This window comes from Tachypleus tridentatus, chromosome 10, assembly GCF_004210375.1.
Source record: "Tachypleus tridentatus isolate NWPU-2018 chromosome 10, ASM421037v1, whole genome shotgun sequence".
NCBI classification, from domain to species: Eukaryota; Metazoa; Arthropoda; class Merostomata; order Xiphosura; family Limulidae; genus Tachypleus; species Tachypleus tridentatus.
In genome coordinates, this window is record NC_134834.1 from 177693536 (window position 1) to 177702141 (window position 8606).

Consider the following 8606-nt stretch of genomic DNA (forward strand, 5'->3'; position numbering starts at 1 on the left):
GAAATAAAATAGTCACACATCATAAGTATGGAAGAGTTTTAGATGTCTTGTTCAATTACCAAATTATATATATGAACTAGTGTGTAAATACTGTTATTACAAAACGTACTTTAATTGAAGAAAAATCACTCAATTTTACGTTTCATGGAACAAAATGTTTATTTGATATTTATGTAAGATATAATCCAATTATTATATAAATGTTTTAAGGGTATGATAGATAAAAGCTAATGTTAAGTTCGAGTGTAAATTGATTAATAGTAAATATACATTTATATATTCCATATTTTAAAATAAAATACATGATTTATTCCACGACTTTTAAATTACACAAGAAATATTCTCCTAAATCATCAAATATGAATATTACTTTGTCTGGAAAACCAAATTTAGAAAAGAAATGTACCAACATTTTGATAGAGTTTTTTTGTTTTTTTTTAGGAAGGTATTTTAAATCCAGTTTTAACATAAACTACACGAGGGCTATATGCGCTAGCTACCTCTATTTCAGCAGTGTAAGACAAGAGGAAAAGAAACTAGTCATCACCACCCACCGCCAACAATTAGGCTATTCTTTTACCAAAAATAGTGCAAATGACCGAAACATTATGACGCCCCTCTGGTTGAAACGGCGATAATGTTTGGTGTGACGTGGACACGAATACAGGTCCCCAGATTACAAATCCAGTGCTTTAACCACCTGTATATCCGGGCAGATTATAAAGTAAAAATAATTTCTATGTGGGATGTGTTTCAGTTTAATCAAATGTCATGAGCAAAGTAATAAAATCTAAAATCTGAAACAAACATTAAGGTCTGCAATTTTTTTATCTGTTTCGCAAATATCTTATTGTCATTAGTAGACGACAGTATTATAGCTCACTTTTCACCGTGGTTTCTTTTACTATCTTTTATTTTCCTCTGAAACTTGAACTCAAAACCAAAACGAACTCTAACAATTTTCTAGTGAAATGTGCGTAAAACTTTAGGAATTGAGGCTTTTAAAGAAAAAAACGTAAAACAGTTGTAACTTGGTCCATTTATGAGATAAAGTTACATGTGGTTAAAGTATAAGTTTATCAAATTCTACATTGAAATCAGAAAATTATGAAAATAAGGCGTGTATCAAGTTTAAATGTAAACTAGAAAAAGAAACACACGCATGGTTAACGAAATGTAAGTACATTCAACGAAAACTCGAGATATATGTTGAAGATATATTTCAACCTTGTTTACCTGAATCACCAGCAAACTATATTTGATTACAGAAAATAGATGAGTGAGGAAACATTGGTCCATTTCGGCCATTATTGTCCCTGAATATTATGCTACATTAATATGACAAAATAGCGTTTCTTGCGCCTGCCCAAGCATGAGGACCTTGAAGTCGAAATTGGTAAGGTAAACAAGGACCCCAGAAACATTTCCAAAAAAGAATAAAATCGGTGAAAATTAATTTTAGCAAGTTAGGTTTAGCGTTGATGAGACTAGCGGTCTCATCCATAAGAGGTATCCAATCAGCCACAATAGTGTAGCGAATGTTGTCCGGGTAGCGACGAGTTACCATGTCTATTTTCATCTTGGTATCACTTAACATTTGTTTTACTGAGGGAAGACACACTTTATTATTCATTAACAAAACAAACCATCGAGCTTGGATTTCAGCTACGGGGAAAAAAGGACCTACAGGTTGAGCCAGACCTATCATGCCAAGAGTGGGGTGTTTTAATCTTATGGGAACTACATACTTATACATTTCCATTTGTTGTTTTTTAACAGAAACTATTTTCTGGTCTAAAAAATGGAAACTTGATATCGTAACCAGTAGCTAAAATTACGATGTCGACTTCATACTCTGTTTCTTCTCCTTCAAAAACTACTCCATTCTCAGTGAATTTCCGAATGTTCCCCTTCACTGTGACAGCCCCACTCTGAATCACGTGTCGCAGTTCATCGTTAAATGTGTAACGTCCTTCTAAAATGGAACGTTTGCATCTAAAACAATATGGAGAATTGTCAGTTTGTTTTTTTAGCAAACGTATCAACAAAGTAACGCAGTAGCTTATACGGTGTATAAAGCCAAATCAAATTCCACCATCGTCGACAAAGGGAAGCATCGAATGGTTCATCACCAGCACTAGTTCTGGGAATAATCCAACATCCACTCCTCACACTTAGATATACCTTCAGGATAGAAAAACAGATCATGTTCAAGTATTCAGTGCAACTCTCAAAGTTTATAGAGTCACTAGTCTTACAGATATAATATTCTAGATTCAAATGTGATGTCGTAAAATCATCAAGTATTTTCTAAAAAAAACCTTTTTGCTTACAATGAATTTCCAGTTAAAAGCACGTGTATGATAGCTACAATTTCATATCTGGAACGAAGAGCAAAACATCATATTTCTCTAAATATACTTTTATTTTCTCAAGATGTTGGTATCCTAACGATTAGAATGCAACAGTCTACTATAAAAAACAGGTTTTACAGGTACGTTGGGAAGTTTGAAGTTGTCATTTATAATGCATTTTTAGGTCCAATGGTGGAAAGTGGCAGTAACCTGAGTTTATCTGAGATCCATTTATATGGATGGGTATTTTAAAGAAGCATTGGGTTGTCTGAAAATACCATTAACAGCATGGGGGTGCAATTGATAGGTTAGTATGCTTTCCTCGTTGGAAACGATATTTACCAAATTAAAGAGAACTCAAATTAATTTCAATTTTAATGTTAGAGAATAGTCCATTTAAATCAAACGTCAGTTGTTAACTCATATTTATTATTCTTGCTTTATATTATTTTGGTAAACTTAAATCATAGTTTTCTTCAATGGATTCCAATTTCTTGTAAGTTTTCAGAATTGTTAGCATAAAGTGCCTATGTGCATCTCTTAAAAACAAACACAAGCCATATATAAGAAAATATAGACCTATAGTAACAGAGCAACATACATTCTTTCAATGATAACATAGAGGTTTGAGTATGTTTTAATAAAACAATATTCGAGCTTCACCAAGTCGTTACTATTCAAGTCACCAGGTCTGGTCTTCCTCGATCTGATGACGAAACAGTGTAGTTTTTTTTGGAATCAGGTTTCGTAGTAACTATATCACGTCAACTCCTTCATTCTCAAACTCGATGGTTTTTCAACGCCCATTTCAAGAGCTCATTTGTACAGAAATACATTATTCTTGAATTCCGCGACTTTACCAGTATATTAAAGAAAGAAATAGCATAAATATCTGTTTCATTCTCCAAATGATTAAGAGTTTTAATGGTTGACAATGAGGTATGACTGGATTTATCTTAATGAATATTTTCTTCGTTTTCAGACAGAGAACCTATTTAGATGTGAGGTATATTGTTGAATTAGGTACTTGAATGGATATTACGAGTGACTTTACATTGATGAATTCTATTTCCTTTCAAGACTGAATTGGGTACGATGTTCTCGCAAGTCTTATTCTCGATGATGTTGGCACCTTATGATGATCCAAACCACCTTATTTTTAAAAAATTCATTGAGTGAAAGTAATATTCCCGTCTTATAAAATTTTAATCACCAGAGTATATCTCAATGATCAAAATAAATGAATATTTCTTGTCGAAGAAAGTTGTTACGTATTGTATCTTTAAATCGGGGGTTGTTTTCACATGAGTTACTGATTTGCCTATTCAAATACGTTTTGATATAACGTATTCAGCCCTTTGTTAGGTTACGTAAGCCTTGATAGGGCTACAAAAGCTGTGATATTCAAGTCACAATATTTAAACAACCAAATAACCTAGTTTCTTTACATTGTATTTTGTTTGATAAAAATATATTATTACATAATTTTATTAGTTACACAGAAAACAAATATTGCATGGCACTATTTTCTAAATATTTGTTGAATTATTGTATTTTAAAGTTTCAAACACATATTTCGCAAATGTAAAACAATGTTAGAATTTGACCTCAAATATTTTCATATAGTTGCATTCACAACTGTCAAACTATAACACTATAGTCGTGTCGTAGTACAAGTAACATAGAGCTGCAGTTCTAACTCACAAATTGTAAAACCTATATTCAAAGTACGGAAGAATAATTAACTGTGACGTAAGCAGCTATCACAAGTAGATTATCACGATTAGAATTTATGTTATAGTGAGCTTTATTCTGAGCTTTAAAAAAGCAAAATTCAAACTACTGTAACTTATCATAATTGTAAGAAAAATTAAGAAACTATAAGGTCATTTAGTTTCTGGAAGTGCGAAGCACAAAATTACACAAGGAAGCTACAAATCAAGCCATGCAATTATAAAACAAATTGACAATACGGAGTTTGTACTATTAAATGGAGAAATAGCTTAGCGGTTAGTGTGCTGGGCCGTGTGTCCAGGGTCTAAGATCCGAGATGTATCACCATTGAACAAATACCGCACTTACAGCTGTGGATATATTATAAAAATGTCAGGCTATACATGAAGCCTTGGAGTACCTAATCTGGAAATTTTCCAATGTAATTACAAAGAGAGGACTGTACCTGAGACCTAGATACTTCTAGCCTTGACATTTAGCTCAAGTACTAATAAAGTATCACTGAAGTTAGTAACCACATTTACTGAGTGAAACACGAATACAGATTTGAAACTTAGCATGATCAATTTTCAATATCTGTAACACGAATAAACCAGTACAGATAAAAGAAAACATTAGTACACTTTAGTCCGCGTTGTGTCATTCGCTTGTATACTTATATAGCTTAAGAGAATATTGTGATTAAAAAGACTAACTTAAGACTAACCTGTTCAGCTATCTGACTCAGCTCCACAGTCACGTCTCCTGCAGAGTTTCCGACACCAATAATCACCACTTTCTTGCCATCATACCCATCTGGTTTCTTGTAACTATGAGTGTGTAACACTTTGCCTTTGAACTTTTCTATTCCTAGAAACGTGGGAATGTATGGAAATACATGGTGACCAGTGCAAACCATCACTCCGTCAAAGATCTCGTCAAAATTAACATCGTTTTCAATGTCTCGAACAGTCACTTTCCACCGTCCCTTTTCGTCAAAATCGTGGTTTTGCGCTACTTTCAGAATTTCATGTCGAAACCTGATGTGTCGAACGAGATCAAATTTTTCAGCGTACATCTCAAAGTATTTATGTAAGTAGCTATTATGCATATAAGTAGGAAAATCCTTCGGTGGCGGGAAATCGCTAAAGGCGCTCATTTCTTTGCTATTATTTGTTATGGTAGACTTCATCACAGAGCCCACACCTTCAACATCATCCTCTCTGTAGCACCAAAGTCCCCCTATCTGGTCTGTCTTTTCAAAGCACACCGGAAGTAAATCTTCTTCTTGGCAAGCTTTGATGGATGTAAGTCCACTGGATCCAGCTCCAGCTATACAGATCCTTTTTGTTGCTTCCATTATTTACAACAATGTAATTTCACTATTAGATGATTCTAACCTCTACAACAAGTAACCTATAAGATAAGTTAATACTTATTCTGTGCTATAAATAACGATAACATGTCACATAAGCAGTAAAGAGAAACGAAAAAAGCAGCATTAAATATTTATTTACTGGATATATTCTCAAAACCCAAGTATTCGGACTATTAAATAATTCTTCTCGACTTCTGAATTATATATCATCTGTTTTGTTATTCGATTATTTATTATGCTTATTGACACTTGGTAGTTATTTCATTATTTGTTGAGCAAACTTGCAAATATAAATGATGTAGAAAATGTTTAGTTTTAATGTTTCGTTTAAATTTTGTTATAATAACTTATTTCAGATTCTAAAATAAATTTAGTTTATGAATTTAGCGAGGATGCCAGATTAGAGAAAAATTGTCATTTGTGGGAAAAGTCAACCAATATTTTTAAATGGCAATAAGACAAATATGGGGAGAGGCTAGGCATGTTAAGGTGTGCGACTAGAAATCTGAGGGTTGCGGGTTCGCATCTCCGTTGCGCCAAACATGGTCTCCCTTTCATCCGTGGGGACGTTATAATGTGACGGTCAATCCCACGATTCGTTGGTAAAAGAGTAGCCCAAGAGTTGGCAGTGGGTGGTGATGACTAGCTGCCTTCCCTCTAGTCTTACACTACTAAATTAGGGACGGCTTGTACAGATAGCCCTCGAGTAGCTTTGTGCAAAATTCAACAACAAACAAACAAACAATAAAAATGGGGAAATTGGTTTTCTTTTATAAAACTCTTAGAGACATTTTAATCATCTAACCTACTTTCTGACAATAAGTGATGTAGTTGTTATTTCCATAGTCTTTAGTTTTAAGTATCACGCCGAAGTTTGAAGTACATTAATCATTTTCTCTGTGTATGGCTACTGTAAGCCTGAAATCTTATAAATGTATGCAACAAAACTGTTTTTCATAAAAACTATAATTCTTGTTTCTTTGTTTGTTCTAGAAAATGTATACTCATTTTCTCGCCTTTTCAGACAGTCTCCGACATGAAATGAAAGTAGTTACTGGAAACTACGAAATAAAGAAGGAAGACTCAAAAATCGAACTTTAGTATTTTTATGCCTTAATTTAAAATTTGTTTGCGGACACCTAAACTTATCGAATTTTTTTTTGTTTTTAGAAAACTCGTGTGCATGAAAATTTGCCTTTCAAATTTAAATTTTTACTTCATATAAACGTAATTTTATGAAAAATATTTTATTTTATAAATCGTATTTGTAATGTTTTAATGAAATTTTGAAAACGGCTAGCGAACACCTGGTATATTCGTTGATCTCTGTCTGAGACACAAGGGGCCTCGAAAGACCAATGAAGATTAAATACAGCGTAATGTACTATTTGGAGGAGGCTGCAGGAGCTTCCAGCCAACAACAGGAATGCTGCACATGTTAAAGGACAACTATATATTCTCTACAATAAACAGAAATGGCCTGGAGTCTCTACTTTTAGAAACCTAAGTTTATAGAATCCCTACTCAAATATACATATATATGTAATAACTTTCCACTGATAATTTTATTTATATACTTCTATTTTATGTACATTTAAGTAGTACTTTATAAGAAGTTTTTCTATTTTCATATTTTAACAATACCTTATGTACATCTTTTTTTATCTGTTTATTAAACAGCTGAAGATGGATTATGTATGATTTGAAATGACCAATAAACTGATGTTTAGATGTATTAAAAAAGAACTACACTGGATCTCACATCGCGAACACAGCTTAAAATAGTGAATTTTTTATTGACCGCTACGAGAATTTTGAGAGAAGCATCTGATGACCTTGGAATTTTGTTATTATTGTTAACACGTTGTAATATACAGAACTACCATTAACTACACGAAGATGAGTATGTTTGCCTTTAATATATAATGTTTGAGTGGCATTTGTTCGCAAAACAGACAAGTCTTAATGAGAGAGAGTTTGATGAAATAGCTATGAAACTACCGAAAGGACAGAACGTCAATTTGCCAAAAAAAGTGTCAAAGATATACCTCGAAATATATCTTTGACAAGCGACAAATGAGCATAAAGTAAAAGTAATGATAGACTTACCCGGACGTTTGAGGATAAACCTAACAGAGCATACGAGTGAATGACTGTTTACACTGACTGCTAACAACGAAGAGAGTGAAGGAAACGAAGGTCACAACAAACACGTTAATCTAATACACGTACTTTGATAGAACGAGGTTGAACATAGTCGTCACAAAATCACCTAATCTTATTTTAATATATGAATGAAGTTGCATTTTTTTTCTTAAATTTTCGGATTACTGCATTGCAATAGATGCCTTAATGTTTAATAACCATCAGCAACAGGTAGATGTTAATAATCATATAAAAATCAAAAACATCAGTCGTATGTTTTGTGTTAAAATAAAACTAAAATTACATTTTCACATGGCCCGGCATGGCCTAGCGCGTAAGGCGTGCTACTCGTAATCCGAGGGTCGCGTGGGGGTGTATAATGTGACGGTCAATCCCACTATTCGTTGGTAAAGAGTAGCCCAAGAGTTGGCGGTGGGTGGTGATGACTAACTGCCTTCCCTCTTGTCTTACACTGCTAAATTAAAGACGGCTATTAGCCCTCGAGTAGCTTTGTGCGAAATTCAAACAAACAACAAAAAAAACATTTTCACACGGTCGGTTATTGTACTCTTAAAGTCATGCTCGCTGTTCAAACTATATCATATTGTGGCTGGCCTCTGATATTTGTAATTCTCAAATTATTTAGTGGTGGGTGGGCATAGCACTGGTAGAGCATTATGTAGATTTGCGCTTAAAAACAAACAAATAAATTTTTAAATTTCTGTGAAATGCTTGTTTTTACTTCATTTTGGTGTCTAAAAACGATAAAAATTTAGAGAAATAATTAAAATATCATCATGCTAGTGATATGATAGTTTGCTGCTTTAGCAGTACTCTTGTGTATTAGTTAAATAGAAACTTGTGTAGAATCACCAAGTGAACGTAATGAAATCTTTGAAATTAAAAGAACAATGTGTGTCATTGTCGATATGTGAATGTGTGCTCGCTCACCTGGAAACCTAATACTGGTGTTGGCTAATTGTGAAGTTGTATTTTTACATTTATATGATTACAAC

General features: G+C 33.4%; 1 pseudogene across 1 annotated transcript; it reads right to left on the reverse strand.

The window, feature by feature from the left end:
• Positions 1-350: 350 nt before the first annotated feature.
• On the reverse strand, positions 351-7683 carry LOC143228573 (flavin-containing monooxygenase 5-like; annotated as a pseudogene). The gene is made up of 4 exons (XR_013015353.1): positions 7555-7683; positions 4795-5483; positions 2055-2184; positions 351-2023 (listed from the first exon to the last, which is right to left on the reverse strand). The product of XR_013015353.1 is annotated as a flavin-containing monooxygenase 5-like (transcript).
• Positions 7684-8606: the final 923 nt, after the last annotated feature.